Consider the following 19,465-nt stretch of genomic DNA (forward strand, 5'->3'; position numbering starts at 1 on the left):
AGCAGCAAGATTAAACCCTAAACCACATACTCTGTCTTTCCCCAAAATCCGCAAAGCTTCAGGTGATTTGACCCAAAATCCTATTCAGATTATGAAATCTTTTCAGGATTTCTACTCACAATTATATACGGATCAGGACTACCCCCTCCAATAGGGATATAACCCTTTCGCAGATCACTAGCACACATAAGGAAATACTAGATAAACCAATGACTGTACACCATAAATTACCTATCAATTTTTGGAAAAAGATGATTTAAGGACCTGGTCAGGGTGTGGTCTGTCCTGGCTAGGCAGGATTAACGCGGTCAAGATGACACTACTCTCTCGATTACTATCTTTATCTTTTTAGATCCCTCCCCATACCTATAAAAAAATGACTATCTGAAAATTTCAATCCAAAGTTATTTGTTTTATCTGGGGAAAAAGGGACACTACTGCTCTAAAGAAGTTCTGTTTTGTCTCAAAACTCAGGGAGGGCTAGGCCTCCCTGACTTATGGTGGCACTACCAGGCAGCCCAAATAGCCCAAATTTCTGCAGTATATTCCAGGGGCTCCAAACCCGATTGGATAGCTATAGAGAGACAGGCAGTCCCCCACAACACCATCAGCTACATTCTCTGGTGCCCCACACAAATTAGACCCCCTGTACTGGTCCCTACGTTATCCCACTCCCTAGCACTCTGTGACATCCTCCACAAACAGTCTGCTCTGGTCTCCAACATAAAGCCCCTCTCACATTTATTCCACGACCCCCAATTTCAGCCAGGGATTAATATCCTCACCTTACGATGGTGGCTGAACAAAGGATTATTCAGAATAGGACACTTCTTTACAGCATCAGGCCCTATTTACTTAGGTCACTGGATCAGTAAACTAGAAATGCCAAATAATGATAAATTCAGACTCTCCCAAATCACACATTTCTTACACACAATATGGGCAGACAAACCAGAACCCCCCAAGCCAACTATATATGAACAATGGTGTTCCTACATCAGGGATCAGAAGGGAGGCATCTCCATTATATACGCCTGCTGGAGAGGTCTACAAAACCTCCCTATGCCCATGCCTGGGAGTCCGAATTGGAAATCCACCTGGATCCTGAAAAATGGTACCAGCTCTTTTAATGCTCCTACAAAGGTATTATGAACATTGCGCTAATTGAAACGAACGTCAAAATCCTCACTAGATGGTACTATGTTCCACTTCAGCTAGCCAAAATCTATCCAGATGCCTCCCCTATGTGTTACAGAGGCTGCAACCAGGTTGGTTCTATGTATCATATCTGGTGGATCTGCCCTCGCATCAGACATTTTTGGAACAAATTTTTTAACATAGTGAGAAAGATCACCGGAGTTGCGGTGCCCCAGGACTCCACGATCACTCTCTTGAACCAAAGAGTTGGAATGACTCTTAAACACACTCTTATGCCCCGTACACACGGTCGGATTTTCCAATGGAAAATGTCCGATCTGAGCGTGTTGTCGGAAATTCCGACTGTGTGTGGGCTCCACCGGACATTTTCCATCGGATTTTCCGACACACAAAGTTGGAGAGCAGGAGATAAAATTTTCCGACAACAAAATCCGTTGTCGGAAATTCCGATCGTGTGTACACAAATCCGACGGACAAAGTGCCACGCATGCTCAGAATAAATAAAGAGATGAAAGCTATTGGCCACTGCCCCGTTTATAGTCCCGACGTACATGTTTTACGTCACCGCGTTTAAAACGATCAGATTTTCCGACAACTTTGTGTGACCGTGTGTATGCAAGACAAGTTTGAGCCAACATCTGTAGGAAAAAATCCTAGGATTTTGTTGTCGGAATGTCCGAACAAAGTCCGACCGTGTGTACGGGGCAAAACTCTGATCTTCTTTATGTTCCTGGGATCGAAAATTACCTTGGCAGGGGCTTGGAAGAAGCCCAGGGTTTTGATCCTAGCATCTAAGCACAAGATCTCCTGGATCATGACCCAGGAAAAACTGGTAGCTAAACTCTTGGACAAAGTACCTACATTTGAAGCGATCAGGGAACCCTGGGCACGCTACATTAAAATACCACTTTACCTAGGACAAGCAATTCTCTAGGGGAAATATCCTGGATACCTTGCTCCCCCTCTCCCATTCCTCTCCTCAACTTATCTCTGCTTTTCTCCTCTCTAACTTCACCTTTTGCTCTCTCTTTCCCTAAGTTAATCACAGTGTTTTAGTGTTGTATCTTAAGTTAGTTCACATTCAAGAGCTCTAAGGTTCATTAGTAGTTAATTTAAACCCAGGTCCTGTTCCGCAGGAACTAACACCTATTATATAGTAGTGACTAGGGATGAGCTTCGAGTTCAAGGCGAACTCATGTTCGACTTGAACATCGGCTGTTCGCCAGTTCGCTGAACAGCGAACAATTTGGGGTGTTCGCGGCAAATTCGAAAGCCGCAGAACACCCTTTAAAAGTCTATGGGAGAAATCAAAAGTGCTAATTTTAAAGGCTTATATGCATGGTATTGTCATAAAAAGTGTTTGGGGACCTGGGTCCTGTCCCAGGGGACATGGATCAATGCAAAAAAAAGTTTTAAAAACGACCGTTTTTTCGGGAGCAGTGATTTTAATAATGCTTAGAGTGAAACATCAAAAGTGTAATATTGCTTTAAATTTTGTACCTGGGGATGTCTACAGTATGCCTGTAAAGGGGCGCATGTTTCCCGTGTTTAGAACAGTCTGACAGCAAAATGACATTTCAAAGGAAAAAAGTCATTTAAAACTACTTGCGGCTATTAATGAATTGCCGGTCCGACAATACACATAAAAGTTCATTGATAAAAACGGCATGGGAATTCCCCACAGGGGAGCCCCGAACCAAAATTAAAAAAAAAAATGATGTGGGGGGTCCCCCTAAATTTCATACCAGGCCCTTCAGGTCTGGTATGGATATTAAGGGGAACCCCGGGCAAAATTAAAAAAAAAAAATGGTGTGAGGTTCCCCTCAAAATCTATACCAGACCCTTCAGGTCTGGTGTGGATTTTAAGGGGAACCCCGCGCCAAAATTAAAAAAAATGGTGTGGGGTCCCCCCAAAAATCCATACCAGACCCTTATCCGAGCACGCAACCTGGCAGGCCACAGGAAAAGAGGGGGGATGAGAGAGCGCCCCCCCTGAACCGTACCAGGCCACATGCCCTCGACATTGGGAGGGTGCCTTGGGGTAGCCCCCCAAAACACCTTGTCCCCATGTTAATGGGGACAAGGGCCTCATCCCCACAACCCTTGCCCGGTGGTTGTGGGGGTCTGCGGGTGGGGGGGTTTTATTGGAATCTGGAAGCCCCCTTTAACAAGGGGACCCCCAGATCCCAGCCCTCCCCCCTGTGTGAAATGGTAAGGGGGTACAAAAGTACCCCTACCATTTCACAAAAAACTCAAAAATGTTAAAAATGACAAAAGACAGTTTTTGACAATTTCTTTATTTAAATGCTTCTTCTTTCTTCTATCTTCTATCTTCTTTCTTCTATTTTCTATCTTCTATCTTCCTTCAGTTTCTTACTCCATCTTCTTCTTCTTCTGGTTCTTCTGGTTCTTCCTCTGGTGTTCTCGTCCGGCATCTTCCTCCGTGGCGTCTTCTTCCCTTCTTCTCCTCGGGCCGCTCCGCATACATGATGGCATGATGGGAGGCTCCCGCTGTGTGACGCTTCTCCTCTTCTGACGGTTCTTAAATAACAGGGGTGGGGCCACCCAGTGACCCCACCCCCTCTGATGTAAGGGGACTTGATGGAGACTTCCCTGTGGCATTTCCCGTGACATGAGAAGGGGGCGGGGTTATGTAATGGGTGATGCCACAGGGAAGTCCCCGTCAAGTCCCTGTGCGTCAGAGGGGGCGGGGTCACCGGGTGGCCCTGCCCCCCATTATTTAAGAACCGTCAGAAGAGGAGAAGCATCACGCAGCGGGAGCCTCCCATCATGCCATCATGTATGTGGAGCGGCCCGAGGAGAAGAAGGGAAGAAGACGCCGCGGAGGAAGATGCCAGATGAGAACACCGGAGGAAGAACCAAAAGAACCAGAAGAACAATAAGAAGAAGAAGATGGAGGAAGAAACCGAAGGAAGATAGAAGATAGAAGATAGAAGAAAGAAGATAGAAAATAGAAGAAAGAAGAAGCATTTAAATAAAGGAATTGTACCCCCTTACCATTTCACACAGGGGGGAGGGCCAGGATCTGGGGATCCCCTTGTTAAAGGGGGCTTCCAGATTCCGATAAGCCCCCCGCCCACAGACCCCCACAACCACCGGGCAAGGGTTGTGGGGATGAGGCCCTTGTCCCCATCAACATGGGGACAAGGTGTTTTGGGGGCTACCCCAAAGCACCCTACCAATGTTGAGGGCATGTGGCCTGGTACGGTTCAGGGGGGGTGCTCTCTCGCCCCCACCTCTTTTCCTGCGGCCTGCCAGGTTGCGTGCTCGGATAAGGGTCTGATATGGATTTTTGGGGGACCCCACGTCATTTTTTTAAAAAATTTTGGCGCGGGGTTCCCCTGTGGGGAATTTACAAAGCCGTTTTTATCAATGAACTCTTATGTGTATTGTCGGACCGGCAATTCATTAATAGCCACAAGTATTTTTAAATGACTTTTTTTCCTTTGAAATGTCATTTTGCTGTCAGACTGTTCTAAACACGGAAAACATGCACCCCTTTACAGGCATACTATGGACACCCCCCAGGTACAAAATTTAAAGGAATATTACACTTTTATTGTTTCACTTTAAGCATTATTAAAATCACTGCTCCCGAAAAAATGGCCGTTTTTAAAACTTTTTTTGCATTGATCCATGTCCCCTGGGGCAGGACCCAGGTCCCCAAACACTTTTTATGACAATAACTTGCATATAAGCCTTTAAAATTAGCACTTTTGATTATTCATGTTCGTGTCCCATAGACTTTAACGGTGTTCGAACAAATTTTTTGCCTGTTCGCAAGTTCTGGTGCAAACCGAACAGGGGGTGTTCGGCTCATCCCTAGTAGTGACACTAGCAGAGAAATGTGAAATGTCTCCAGAACCTGAGTTGGGAACAGGAGGGACACCTCAGTTGATGGCCTTTGCCAGCCATAGGAGACCCTTATGGGCCACAGTGTGATCCCTTAGGGGTGGCCTGTAGGGTCTCCTGGGGAGCTGGATGGACCACTGAAAGCCACAGTACTCTGTTATGCCCTCACCCACCTCTATCATGCACATAGGTAGGATAGCACTACATCTTTGCTAAGCTGGGTTTGGTAGAACTGAAGCGCTCATCATAGAAAAGTTAGACAAGCTCCATTTCTGAACCGTTCTTTCTACATCTAGTTTACTGTAATTATGTTTAATTTGTATGTAGCACCATGGCCCTGTAAGATACGATATTTCATTCTACTGTATGTTCTTACGCGTAGTGAAATGATAATAACGCTTGACTTGACTTGACTTCTATTAATTATCTAACCGGTATATGTTTCCTTATTGTTGACTGGCCTTGCAGGCCTTCATAAAATGTCTGTATTGTTATTATACGTTCTGACTTTACACTCTCAATAAACATATTGAAACAAAAAAATATCCCAAGCTTTGAACATCTCACTGAGCACTGTTGAAACCATCATCCGAAAATGGAAAAAGTATGGCACAACTGCAAACCTACCAAGACATGGCTGTCCACCTAAACTGACAGGCCAGGCAAGGAGAGCATTAATCAGAGAAGCAGCCAAGAGGCCCATAGTAACTCTGGAGGAGCTGCGGAGATCCACAGCTCAGGTGGGAGAATCTGTCCACAGGACAACTATGAGTCGTGCACTCCACAAATCTGGCCTTTATGACAGAGTGGCAAAAAGAAAGCCATTGTTGAAAAAAAGCCATAGGAAGTCCCGTTTGCAGTTCGACAGAAGCCATGTTGGGGACACAGCAAACATGTGGAAGAAGGTGCTCTGGTCAAATGAGACCACAATTTAACTTTTTGACATAAAAGCAAAAAAATATATGTGGCAGAAAACATTGCACATCACCCTGAACACACTATCCCCACCGTGAAACATGGTGGTGGCAGCATTATGTTGTTGGGATGCATTTCTTCAGCAGGGACAGGGAAGGTAGTCAGAGTTGATGGGAAGTTGGATGGAGCCAAATACAGGGAAATCTTAGAGGAAAACCTATTATGCCGCCTACACACGACCAGTTTTGTCATCGGAATAAACTCCGAAGGTTTCTCCGACGGAACTCTGACGGAATTCCATTCAAGCGGTCTTGCCTACACATGGTCAAACCAAAGTCTGACCAAAGTCCGACCGTCCAGAACGCGGTGACGTACAGCGCGTATGACGGGACTAGAAAAAGGAAGTTCAATAGCCAGTAGCCAATAGGTTCCGTCTCATACTTGCTTCAGAGCATGCATCGTTTTTGGTCTGTCGGAACAGCATACAGACGAGCGGTTTTACCGATAGGAATTGGTTCCATCGGAAATATTTAGAACATGTTCTATTTCTAGGTCCGTCAGAATTTAAAAAAAAAAAAGTCTGATGAGGCACACACAAGATCGAAATATACGATGAAAAGCTTCCGTCTGACTTTTTCTGTCGGACATTCCACTCGTGTGTACGCGGCTTTAGAATCTGCAAAAGATTTGAGCCTGGGGTGGAGGTTCACCTTCCAGCAGGACAACAACCCTAAACATACAGCCAGAGTTGGAATGGATTAGATCAAAGCATATTCATGTGCTAGAATGGCCCAGTCAAAGTCAAGACCTAAATCCAATTGGGAATCTGTGGCAAGACTGAAATATTGCTGTTTACAGACGTTCTCCATTCAATCTGACAGAGCTTGAGCTATTTTGCAAAGAATTGGCAAAAATTTCACTCTCTAGGTGGGCAAAGCTGGTAGAGACATACCCAAAAAGACTTGCAGCTGTAATTGCAGTGAAAGGTGGTTATACAAAGTATTGACTTTTCAGATATGTATTGGTAAAAAATCGTGAAAGCCATTTATCATTGTAACATTTATTAGTGGAAAATTTCAAGGGGTATGAATACTTTTTCAAGGCACTGTATACTGGATAGATAGATAGATAGATAGATAGATAGATAGATAGATAGATAGATAGATAGATAGATAGATAGATAGATAGATAGATAGATAGATAGATAGATATAGATCTATATATAGGTGCATCTCATAAAATTAGAATAACATCACAAAGTTAATTTTTTTCAGTAATTCAATTCAAAAAGTGAAACTCATATATTTTATATAGATGCGTTACACACAGAGTGATATATTTCAAGCATTTCTGTATTCTGTATCTCAGAGAATTAGAATATTATATTTTAATATAGAAATGTGGGCATACTGAAAAGTATGTCCGTGTACAGTATAGTATGCACTCAATACTTGGTCAGGGCTCCTTTTTCATGAACTACTGCATCAATGCGGCGTTGTATGGAGGCGATCAGTCTGTGGCACTGCTGTGATGTTATGGAAGCCCAGGTTGCTTTGATAGCGGCCTTCAGCTCATCTGCATTGTTGGGTCTGGTGTCTTTCATCTTCTTCTTGACAATACCCCACAGATTCTCTATGGGGTTTAGGTCAGACATGTTTGCTGGCCAATCAAGCACAGTGATATCATGATTACTAAACCAGGTATTGGTACTTTTGACAGTGTGGGTAGGTGCCAAGTCCTGCTGGAAATTGAAATCAGCATGTCCATAAAGCTGTAATCTTCTTCTTGACAATACCCCACAGATTCTCTATGGGGTTTAGGTCAGGCAAGTTTGCTGGCCAATCAAGTACAGTGATACCATGATTATTAAACCAGGTATTGGTACTTTTGACAGTGTGGGCAGGTGCCAAGTCCTGCTGCAAAATAAAATCAACATCTCCATAAAGCTGATCAGCAGAGGGAGGCATGAAGTGCTCTAGAATTTCCTGCTAGAGGGCTGCACTGACTTTGGACATGATAAAACACAGTGGATCAACACCAGCAGATGACATGGCTCCCCAAATTATTGGGTAAGGGTTTGCCGTTAGTAACAGGCTGCTGCTTCTGAATTCCACACAGCAGGGCTTTCACTGTATGGACTGTGAACACAGATGGCTGTCTGGGATTCTGTAAGGACAGGAAATGCTGAATATCAGCTAGGTACAGCCTGATAGTGTTATGAGCGAGAGCCAGCTGTAAATGGCAATAAGATATGAAGGCTAGGATGTGAGTGACCTCATCTGCTGTGGTTCTGGGACAAGCCGGTAGGAACCTGCAGTAGGTGTTCCAGGCCATGCAGTAAGCCTTAAGTGTTTTGCTGGACAGCGAATGGTTGATGAGCCAGGTTGCATTGGCAAGATGTGGCTTCAATCCATTGTTAGTTGAGACCAAGGTGGGTTAGGAGTGGATGAGAGGTCGGCTCCAGATACCTGCTGGAAGAATGAGACAAAATTGAAGTGAGACAGTGCATTTTCTGTGGCATTGCACTTGCCAGGGATATGCTCACAGTAAATATTAAATTGGTGATGTAATGGTAATTGCACCAGCCTGTGAAGGAAGGACAAGACGGGGAGCGTCTTGGATTTACCCTTATTAATGATGTCGGCCATAGACTAGTTGTCTGTGGTGAAGAGTACTGTCTGACCTGTCCACGTGTGGCCCCAGACTTGGGCTGCTGCCACTATGGGGTACAGTTTGAACAAAGACGAGGATCGAATAAAAAGAGGAATCAAGCAGATTTCTGGAGGCCATGGACCGGCGAACCAGTGGTGGCCAAAAATAGCAACAAAGCCTGTGGAGGCTGCAGCATGACTATTTGTGGCGACTGAGCTGATACTGAGGGAATAAACATGGATATGCTGTTCCAGTTGGTGAGGAACTCGTCCCACATAGTTAAGTCCACAATGGCTGCTGGGTCTAGTCTGAGGGCTTGGTCAGGGTCCTGTACTAAGGCGAGAAAGACCAAGAGCTGCGAGATAAATGAGCGTCCATGTGGAATAATCCTCATCGCAAAATTGCGATGGACTGCAGCTGTCTTTTAGTAGAGCCCTATGACCGGGTAAAATTGTGAATGACTGACCTAACATGGGCTAGTTTGTTAGCAGGCAGACTAGCCTACATAGCCTGCATGTCCAGGAAAATGCTCAAGAAGGTGATGGAATGTGCTGGGCCTTCCAATTTGTGTTCGGCTGTAGGCACATTGAGATTGTTGAAGATCACTCTTAGCCTGTCTAGATCTACCGGGGGTATGTCTGGTCGAGCTAATGGATAACCTTGTGGCACTGGACCTGGTGTGATAGGATCCAAGTGAGGGACTGGGCGAAAACGTCAAACAGCCACGGGCTGCTTTTAGAGTCAAAGGTCAGCTTAGTAAGAATCCCTCCACTTCATGCCGTGCCACCGTCAGAGGAATGGTTCAATAGGCAGGAGCTTGAAGGCATCTGCGATATCCGCTTTGGTCTTAATGATTAATCATTAAAGTCTTAATGATGACCTGGATGGCCATGTCGACTGACGTATACTTGAGAGAAAATTCCTCGGAAGGGATCAGGGAGTTCAAACTAGGGATATGTGAAAAATGAGGCACAGACAAGTTGTAAACTAAGCAGAGTTTATTTGTGAACTTGTCCCTGACAAGCCCAATAGGGATGACTCTCTAAAACTGGAAAGGTGACTGCAAGAAGGGGCTGATGATGAACGCTTTATCTAACTCCGTCTGTAAGAGGGTGTCTATGGCCTCAAGATCGATGGCCACTGACTGTAGGTTCTTGCACTCGAGAGTGGAAAGGTGATGAAGCCGGTGTGGAATTCTGTCCTGAAGCTGTGTAGCAGGAAAACTGTCAGTGAAGGGGTGGGATGTGCGGAGAGGTAGAAGCTCAGCCACAGGACAACCACCCATCTTAGTCAGGATTTGTTAAGATGCTTCAGACAACAAGTGGACTTTGGGTGAGCCTTGCGACATGAAGTACAGACATGCAGTAAGTGGCACTGGCTGAAGGAGCACCCGCCTTGGTTGAAGTTGTTGCATATCGCAGCTCCCCTAACTGAAAAGACTGGTCGTCCAACTAGTCTACCTGTTGCTGTTGTGGTGGGCCTAATAAGCCAAGCCCTGTTTGAAGCCGGAGGTGGAAGGGAAATTGATGGGGCTGCCTCAGAGCACCAATTTGCTGTGTGGGTGGAAGATTGGCAAATCGCACAGAGTGGGGAACGAAGACCAGCAAAGTGGCAACAGAATAGTTCAGTGTCTGTGCCGCTCCAGTCAGTACTGATCTGGAACTGGGTGCATCTTGCTGCTGCTTTGGCTGAGAATGACCTGCTTTGCCTTCTAGTCGTAGAAGGCAAAGACACCATATTTGTAAGCAAGATCTTACACTGCATGGAGGTATAAGTCAAGCTTCTCCTTCCTGCAGGGGGTGGCTGAACAAAGGATGTCCCTGAACATCCCGAAGGCCAGGGCGAACTGGGAGGGAGACAGCTTACGACTGAGCCTGGGGTCTTTCGACTTGACAACTACTGAGAGGTCCCCCGAGGCTTAGGATTTGTTGTCAGCTAAGTCATGGGCTGAGATGAGCAGGGATGCCAAATTGATGTCTTTGCCCTCTAGTATATCCATCCTGACGCTGGCTGGGACAAGATGAGCGGGGAAGATGATAGGTTTAGAGCCCATTGTACCTGCTGAAGGAGAAGCTGTCATCAGGACCAAGACCGGATCAGGGAGGGCCATGGGTGAGCGAACTTCCAAAGGGTGACTGTAGTCTGGACGTCCGAAACTGTTGCGGTTAAGGAGGAGATCAAAGAATGCAACTGGGAAATGGCTCCAGAGATGGATTGCAGGGATGCCTGCTGGCTGTAGCTGGAGGCGGGAAGAGGAGCCTGAAACGCTCTGCTTTCCTGGCCGTGGCAGGAAAGGGAATATCACTGTTTCTCAGCTCAGAAATGAGCTTGGGGGTGGTCCATCCCCTGAGGGACTGTACGCTGCCACACTCTGAGCCCGCGGAGGGTGACAGAGAGGCAGGTGTGGGGTCCTCACTGCCAGCCTGTGACATGGCTCCTACTAGAAGTCAAATAGGTGGGGCTGCTCATGTTTAAGAAGAGACATAGCTGTAGAATAGAGAGCAGAGTGGTAAAGAAAAAACTCGGAGAGGAAGAAAAAAGAGAAGTACAGGAAAATGAATGATAAGCGTAGACAGGAGCTGACAGTGTTCTGTTGTGGCAGAACTATGTAGAGTGAAAATTTAGAAAACTCATAAGAGTGTGAGGCGACCGAGGTAGGCCAGGAGGTGACTGGCCAGATAACTGATAGCTCCGGTGACTGTTTGTGGAGAGCACAAACCTAAAGACCAGAATCCCAGGGCGTACTGGGGAGAGAAGATAAAGTCTGGTATGGCCTACGTAGGAATGTTGCAATCTGTAGTGGGTGACGTATGCAGGGCCTGCCAACACTTGCACTGCCAGCAAGCCTACTGTTAAGCGACCTTGTCTGCGAGGTGAAGGGCGTCCTTCGAAAATAGAGTGTAATGTATAGACATATGTGACAGAAACTAACGCCTGAAGAGTACGTCCAATGATGTATATGAAGTAACAATATAGTGCAAGGGTGCTGCAGAGTGATATGATGGAGAAACCCGTGAACTACCTACCTGACTGACACTCTAGTAGTGAGGTCCTGGTTAGGATCAAACTCGATCGACCATGAATACCTGTAGTAGGGGTGACATGAGTGCGGCAAGAGATTCTTTTTATTTTATTTTTTTCAATTCCCCTTTTGTGCCCTTTGTGTGTGACTGGCCCTAGTGAAGATGCAATAATTGCATTTTTTTGGTAAATAACGTCCAACCTGGTACAGGTTGTCACCTGTACTTGACTGACCTGAGGGAGAAAGAAAGAGGAAAATAAGTGGCTCGTATGAATGCCACTGGAGAGGAGTGGCCGATTAAGTGCCACTGAAATGAAATGTGGCTGTGTGAGTGGCACTGAGTGTGCTTGCAGCAATTTGCAAGAAGTTATGCTGAGATGCGTGCTTGCAGCGTTTGCAAGGAGTTTTAGGCAAGAAGCATGTTTGTGACGTAGCGAATGGGTAACTGCTGAGATGCGAGTACTTGCAGCGATTGCAAGGAGTGCATTGTGAGAAGCCTGTTTGTAGCAAATGCAATGGGTATATGCTGAGTAGGTAGGAGCCGAACACCCCCCGCTTCGGTTCGCACCAGAACATACCGAACAGGCAAAAAATTCAGAAGAACACACGAACACCGTTAAAGTCTATGGGACACGAACATGATAAATGAAAAGTGCTCATTTTAAAGGCTTATATGCTAGTTATTGTCATAAAACGTGTTTGGGGACCTGGGTCCTGCCCCAGGGGACATGTATCAATGAAACATTTTCTTTTAAAAACTGACATTTTTTTAGGGAGCAGTGATTTTTTTAATGCTTAAAGTGAAACAATAAAAATGAACTGTTCCTTTAAATATCATGCCAGGGGGGTGTCTATAGGATGCCTGTAAAGTGGTGCATTTTTCCCGTGTTTAGAACAGTACCACAGCAAAATGACATTTTGTAAAGGAAAAATTGTCATTGAAAACTGATCGTGGCTGTAATGAATTGTTGGATCTCGGCAATATAGAAAAAAAGAGCATGTGTTCCCCCCCAGTCCATTACCAGGCCCTTTGGGTCTGGTATGAATATTAAAGGGAACCCGAACCAAAAATTAAAAAAAAAAATTGTGTGGGGGTTCCCCTAAAATCCATACTAGGCCCTTCAGGTCTGGAATGGAAATTAAGGGGAACCCTGCGCCAAATTTTAAAAAAATGGCGTTGGGGTCCCCCCAAAATCCATACCAGACCCTTATCTGAGCAGGCAACCTTGCAGGCTGCAGGAAAAGAGGGGGGGATGAGAGAGCGCTCCCCTCCTGAACCGTACCAGGCCACATGCCCTTAACATGGGAAGGGTGCTTTGGGGTAGCCACCCAAAGCACCTTGTCCCCATGTTGATGGGGACAAGGGCCTCATCCCCACAATGCTTGCCCAGTGGATGTGGGGGTATGCGGGCGGGGGGCTTATCATGATCTGGAAGCCCCCTTTAACAAGGGGACCCCCAGATCCTGGCCCCCCCATTTGAAATAGTAAGGTTTACCTTCTACCCCTACCATTTCACAAAAAAAGTGTCAAAAATGGTAAAAAAGGCAAGAGACAGGCTTCTTCTTGGTGACCGTTCTTATAAAGCTGAGGGCAGGGCCACCCGGTGATGTAAACAGGTGACCCCGCCCCCTCTGACGTCATGGGGAAGCCCCCGTGGCGTCAGAGGGGAATTCCCTGTGGCGTCAGAGGGGGCAGGGTCACCCGTTTACGTCACTGGGTGGCCCCGCCCTCAGCTTTATAAGAACTGTCACCCAAAAGAAGCGTTAGTTGGCGGGAGCCGCCCATGGAGGCGGAATGGTTGCAGCATTTTTTTTCTTTTTCTGTCCTTCAGGCAGCTTGGATTTATATCGCAGGACATTTTAATTTTTTTATTTTTCATTAAAGGACTTGTTCCAAAGTGTCTCCTGTCTTTTTACCATTTTTGATACTTTTTTTGTGATGTACCCCATTACCAATTCACATGGGGGGCCAGGATCTGGGGGTCCCCTTGTTAAGGGGGCTTCCAGATTCCAATAAGCCCCCCACCCGCATAACCCCACAACCATCAGGCATGGGTTGTGGGGATGAGGCCCTTGTCCCCATCAACATGGGGACAAGGTGCTTTGGGGGCAACCCCAAAGCACCCTCCCCATGTTGAAGGCATGTGGCCTGGTATGGTTCAGGAGGGGGGGCGCTCTCTCATCCCCCCTTTTCCTGCGGCCTGCCAGGTTGCATGCTCGGATAAGGGTCTGATATGGATTTTGGGGGGGACCCCTACGCCATTTTTTTTTAATTTGACGCAGGGTTCCCCTTAATTTCCATTCCAGTCCTGAAGGTCCTGGTATGGATTTTAGGGGTACCACCACGCATTTTTTTTTTGAAATTTTTGGTTCGGGATTCCCCTTAATATTCATACCAGACCCAAAAGGCCTGCTAATGGACTGGGGGGAACCAAAGCTCTTTTTTCAATGAGTTATCTATATTTCCGAGACCCGACAATTCATTACAGCTGCAATCAGTTTTAAATGACAATTTTTCCTTTAGAAATGTGATTTTGCAGTGGTACTGTTCTAAACACTGGAAAAATGTGCCACTTTACAGGCATACTATAGACACCCCCCAGGCATGATATTTAAAGAAATATTTCATTTTTATTGTTTCATTTTAAGCATTAAAAAAATCACTGTTCCCGAAAATCGGCCATTTTTAAAAAGATTTTTTGCATTGATACATGTCCCCTGGGGCAGGACCCAGGTCCCCAAACTTTTTATGACAATAACTTGCCTATAAGCCTTTAAAATGAGCACTTTTGATTTTTCATGTTAGTGTCCCATAGACTTTAACGGTGTTCTGGCGGCTTTTGAATTTGCCCCGAACACTGCATATTGTTTGTCCCGACATTATGCTCGGGCCGAACCGTTCGCCTATCCCTAATGCTGAGATAAGACTTTTGCAGCGATTGCTGATGTGTATTCTTGCAATGATTGCAACAAAGGTAACCTACTGATAGGCGAAAAGAAAAGAATAGCAGAAATAGTATGTGTAGGAACGAACTGTGAAAAATGGCATACGTAACGAATCGCAGATTTATGATAGGGAGTGTAACGAGTTGAGTGCGGAATACTTGTGATGCGAACCGTTGTACCGTCAATGCAACTAGGTTTGGTTTGGAGTGTGATGCATGTAGCTGCTGATACGATCTGAATCAGTCAGAACAATGATGTGAATAACGAATCGTAGGGTATGGTATGAACCGCTATGAATCGTGCGTGGCAAGCGAGTGATGCGATCTGTTGTGCCACTGGTGCGACTAGGTTCGGTTAGGAGTGTGATGCATGTTATTGCTGACACAATCCGAATCTGTCAGAACAATGATATAAATAACAAATTGTAGGGTATGGTACGAACCGCTACGAATCGGTGCGTGGGATGTGAACCATTGTGCCGCTGGTGCGACTAGGTTTGGTTTGGAGTGTGGTGCATGTGGCTGCTGACACGATCTGAATCGGTCAGAACAATGACATGAAAACAAATCATAGGGTCCGGTACGAACCGTTATGAATTGGTGCGTGGGATGCGAGTGATGTGAACCGTTGTGCCGCTGGTGCGACAAGGTTCCGTTTGAAATGTGATGCATGTAGCTGCTGACACGATCCGAAATGGTCAGCACAATTATATGAATAACAAAGGTAGGGTATGGTATGAACCACTACGATCGGTGCATAGGATGCGAGTGAAGTGAATCATTTTGTGCGACTTAGGCTCGAATCCGTGTGATGCGTATGGCATGAAGTGATATGGACTGGTGAGTGAGACAACAAATCATTAGTAGGATGAGCGGTACGAATCAGTGCGGCATGTGTCCGATGAGAACCGTAGTGCTGCTGATGCGACTAGGTAGGAATCGGACTGCAGTAAGTGTGCCATGCATCCGTTGTGAATCAGAGAAGAAACAGGGAAAGGCCTGTGACTACTGTGTACTGGAGGCCTACGAACAATTCGTAAGCTCCATGGCAGAACTGAACAAGGAATGGGGAACAAAATGAGAAACAAGCTGGTTGAATGTGATACGACAAGGGGGATAATGAATCCTACCTGTGACAGCGAGCAAGACTTTGAACGACAAACCATGAATAAGCAACCACAGCGTACTGTATTCTGAACAACAGACTCACAAACACGCAGTGAGCTGAAAAGTCGGCCTGGTGACGTAATGAATTATGCGCTGGAAACTCCTCCCATAAATTCAGGCCACCATACTGGCCTTCTAATATATATATATATATGTGCAAACTTGACACCAATAGTGACTGACACCCTCATAAAGTGCACACAATCCAGTCTTTAAAATCAAAACAAGCCCAAATTTATTATCAATAGTGAATGACCCCTCATAAACTAAGTGCGATCTATGAAATCAAGAACATGATCCAATATCAACTATGCTCATGAATATTTCATTCCTTCTAAGGGAATCCTGTACTCCATTCACCACTTCACACACTCTGGTGCCCATTGGATGTACTCTCACCTCCTAGGGTGGATCTCAATGTATTTAAATAAAGGTCTAATATAGCTCTTGTTAATAGGCAGCTTCCATATAGATTTGCTCTGTCCTAGTTCTCTAATTTTTCCCAGTGCATTCTAGGATACGGGAGCCTCCACTGTCTCTCCCCCAACGCCCAGCTTACACTTCATAAATGCTTCACTAACACACAATAAATGCTCTTAAGTGATATTAAAGAGAAGGTCCAGGCTCCTTCAGAAAAAAATAAAAGGCAGCAGCAACAAAGGCTGTAGCTGCTGACTTTTATCCAGGTTTTTAATTGTCAAAAAGACAAGACCTACAGGGCCAACATAATAAAAATACAAAAACATAATGTATGAACACATATGGTACATCACATCGCAGAAGTATGTATTACTACATAGGGGGAGAGATTAATGACAGAGATTAAGTGTATCTCTCGTAGACTTGTGCAATTCGTTTCGTAACGAATCAAAATTCGGACGAATTTTGCATCTTTTGGACCTTTGGATGCATCTGAATGTCCGAATAAAAAAATAATGAATTTCAACTAATACGAAATAAATTATAGTGGATATAACAAATGAATTTGACATGATTCGGTAATTTGTTAAAGATCTAATGAAACAAAAGGTCAACTCAAAGTAAATCTTACAGTCCAATCAGCTGATTCATTTTGTGCTGGAGTTTGGATTACTGGCAAAGTGCATTCCTGAGAACTGAGTGAGAAGGGTGTTGTATTGTATTTGAGCAAAGGAAAAGAGATATTGTCATTGTGTGTGTTAAAAGATTCAATAAAAAATGACTTTTCAAACTACAAATCATTATCACGAATATATATACATACATAAATATCGAATTTCAATGAATATGAACAAAATTATAGCAAATGAATTCGACATGATTCGAGTTTCAGTATAACGTATAGCGACACTCTACAGAAATAATGAATTATCCGAAAATGTATTAACGTAACATAACGAATATAACAGAACAAAATTACGTATTTTAAGAATGACAACGAACCGAAACTAAACTAAATTTTCCATTGTGAACAAGTCTAATCTCCAGAGTCTATATCACATCAAACTGTCTTGGTTTATAGTTCTACTAGACACAGTACAGTATACACATTACTTCCCAATGAGAGCATGCCTGACTACATGATGATAGAATAGAACACTATTCCATGAGTCTCGTCTCTTACAGTTTTCCTCATTTTACAACAGTAAAAGCAGAGAGAGAAAAAGAAAAAGTAGCTATAGGCTGTAGACAAAAGGAAATAGAGAAAATAAAATCAAAGGTAGAGAGAGGAGAAGGGGGGAGGGGGAGGGAGGGTCCATGAACATGGGTCCACAGAGTGGCCAAGGTATAGCACGGTTCAGTAAATATGTTGCGTAGTAGAGATGCAAAAGGAGAGATGCTGTAAATTTCAGGCATCTGTGTCATTTCCCAGGAGGGCCTGACCCTCGTCAGAGAACACAAACAAGTTCAATAGGGTCCAAGTTTTGGAGTATTGGTCCCGCTGGTGTCTGTCTGTGAGAATAATGTCCTCCATTTTGTTTATGTCTTTTCTAAGCCATAGGTCAATGGTTGGTAGATGTGGGGATTTCCAATGGGGAATACATGTCTTGGCCACATCAATGTATATGTAAAGCGCTGCATAAATTGCACTATATAAGTACCAGAAATAAAAATAAAAAATGAATAAATCAAGGAGGTGGTGGATCACGGACTTCTTATACATTTTTGCCAAGATCGAGGAAGCGTGGAGGAGAAAGAAAGCCGGGGTCTCTGGGACAGGACTTTCCGTGAATTTCTGTATGATTTGAAGGACTTTTCTCCAAAGTGTGCGAGTTTGGGGCATGACCAAAATATGTGTAGGATGGTTCCTTGATCCCTCTGGCAACATAGGTCGAATTAGATAGAATTTATGTAGTGATGGAGTTCTATACCACCTCGACATAATTTTAAAGTTAGTTTCCTGTGTTTTTGTACAGATGGAGGATTTGTGTATGAATCAAAGGATATGGAGTCGCTGGCATGGGTTAAAATGGCGATCTAAATCCTGTCCCCACCCGCTCAGACCTGGGGGTTGGAAGTCATCCAAGGGTGCAATCAATAGGTTGTAAGCGAGGGAGAGCATATGTGGTAGAACACCAGTGTCTGAACAGCATTCCTCTAAGGTTGTGAGAGGTTGGCCAGATTCGCTAGGGGGTGGTACGGATTTTAAGTGACGTAGCCGGAGTGCTCTCAAGAAGTCCAAGCGGAAAGAACCCACAGGGTCTGTGAGTTCTGATATGGACAACCATCTCCCTGTTGTCCGGAAGTGCGAGGCTTGGAAGTAGCCTGATCTGATCAAATTCTGAAAGATCACATTGCTAAGTCCTAGCGTGAACAGTGGGTTTCCCAATATAGGGACTAGAGGCGAGTTCTGAAATAAGAGAGAAGTCCGAGATAAGAGATAGGCGCAGATGCGCGTAGTGGGGCCATTGAGGGGGTGTCGTTTAACATTGGTGGGTAGCAATGTGTAACACCAAGGTGCTCTATGGAGGGGTACAACACTTTAGGTTTGTTCTAATTGAGGCCAGAGCTTGGCATCACGGTGCCGGCACCAGTCTATAAGCCTAGTTAGATGTGTTGCATGGTAGTAAGTGCATATATCCGGCATCGCCAAGCCTCCATGTTGTTTGGGCAGTGAAAGTGACTTCCTGCTTAGACGTGGTTGTTTGCTGGCCCAGATGAACTCTATGAACAGTGAGTACGTCAGATTAAAGTCACTCGCAGGGATATGGATAGGTAAGGCCTGGAAGAGATATAAAAATGTAGGGAGAATGCTCATTTTCAGTATGTTACTGTACATCGGCCGAACCACGAGTGGAGGCCAGTGTGTCATGTATTGGGAAGATATATAACAAATAAACCTGCGCTAGCAATTTACTAAAAATAATTGATTAACTGTACCAAAACCAAATCATAAATAATCTATACAAATAATAGTGAATGTGAGAAATGTGTAAAAAATATTGATAATGTATACCATACACATTTAACCGCGCACTGGGTGAAATCGTGCATGAAATGCACTAATAAGGAAAAAATATGCAAATGAGGACAAATCGCAAATATATGTGATGAACAAGCGTGACTATGAAGTGATATAGTGTCATTAAACTAATGCAAAAATTATATAAAATAAAAGCACTCTCATAAATGGTGAATGACAATGAAGTAAGCCTCTAAACAATCATAGACGCCAAGTGAAAAAATGAAACAAAAAAGTCAACTGCATCCAAATTTACAAATGATGGAATATCCATAGCTTTAAGAAGCTCCT

The sequence above is a fragment of the Aquarana catesbeiana genome, linkage group LG08 (assembly GCF_042186555.1).
Source record: "Aquarana catesbeiana isolate 2022-GZ linkage group LG08, ASM4218655v1, whole genome shotgun sequence".
Classification (NCBI taxonomy): domain Eukaryota; kingdom Metazoa; phylum Chordata; class Amphibia; order Anura; family Ranidae; genus Aquarana; species Aquarana catesbeiana.